Below are 1,265 nucleotides of genomic sequence, written 5' to 3'. Positions count from 1 at the left end.
TGTCGGGCTCTACGCTCGCTCTGCGCCGGGCGGCGGCGCGCGGGCTCCAGGGGCGCGGGGGGCGGGCGGGACGGCCTGGTCCCGCCCTGCCCGCGCACAGGCCCCCCATTCAGCCGGGCCCACCTGGGGCCGCCCAGGCGCCTCTTGGGCGGCCGCCGAGTTAAAATTATCTCGGGGCTGGCGGGCTGCACACACAGGCCTTTTAGCAGAGAAGAAAAGCGCTCTCTTCTCCAGCCCCTCAGCCCAGTGTGGTGCAGGGAGAGCCGAGCAGCCACCCCCGCCTCAGCACTGCAGCGTGGAAGTCAAACACCACCTGCTGCCGACCCCAGAAGACCCCCAGAGAAGGTGGGACTACCGGGGCTGGAGCCCCCACGTCCCCATCCCCGGTTCTACCAGGGTCCCTGACCCAGGAGGCTGGGCTACACCAAGCAAAGAGGGGCAGGTGGCCTGGTGGGGTCTGTGACACTAGCAAAGGCCAGACTCTTGCCCGGGATCCCACTCCCACCCTGGGAAGGTAGATATGGAGACCCCAGCAGGGGGGAAGCCGAGCCTAGAGATGCCCTCCTGCTCCTCACTAGCCTCGCTTCATTTAACCTGGGGGTAGGCAGGCAGTGCAACCAGGCAAGGGGCAGCACCTGGGGGCCAGGAGGCCAGCACCGGCACACTCAAGAGCTCCAAACACCCCGACACCTGGTGGGTGGCTTGAGCAGCACATGGAGAAACACTGCCTCAGGGTTCACGGGTGGGACCTGGGCTTCTGTGGGGGAGAGGGTGAAAGAGTCATTCCAAGGAGAGGCTGCCGGCCTACGACAAGAGGAAAGTCCAGACTTCTGCTCCCTCATAGCCACATTAGAAAACAAGCAGTAGTGATTAGAATCAACTGTCTTGGAACGCTGGCAAACAGTCATACAGCCATGAAACGAATGCTGAATCAAGAGAAAGGCATCTTCAACGCAGCAGGAAAGCCTCCTGATGTTCTCGCTATAACCCCCACCTCACCCATCCACCCGAGCAGTGTGTGTGGCCCCAGAGGCAGAGCACGCCTTATCTGCAGATTGGCGTGTAAGCATGCCCACCCCAATGTGCCAGCAGCCAACTGCCCAGAGGATGCACCCAAAGCGCTGGTCTCTGATTCATCCATCCCAGCCAGAACTCTCTCAGGGAGCAGCAGCTCTGCCCCAAAAGCACAGCAGTAAACGGTCAATCCACAGCCATCCGGGGCTAGAGAGAATGGCCGATTCGGACACCCAAGCACCGGGGCACAG

The sequence above is a fragment of the Tamandua tetradactyla genome, chromosome 1, assembly GCF_023851605.1.
Source record: "Tamandua tetradactyla isolate mTamTet1 chromosome 1, mTamTet1.pri, whole genome shotgun sequence".
Classification (NCBI taxonomy): domain Eukaryota; kingdom Metazoa; phylum Chordata; class Mammalia; order Pilosa; family Myrmecophagidae; genus Tamandua; species Tamandua tetradactyla.
The sequence above is the reverse complement of the archived record's forward strand: the minus strand, read 5'-3'. Positions refer to the sequence as shown.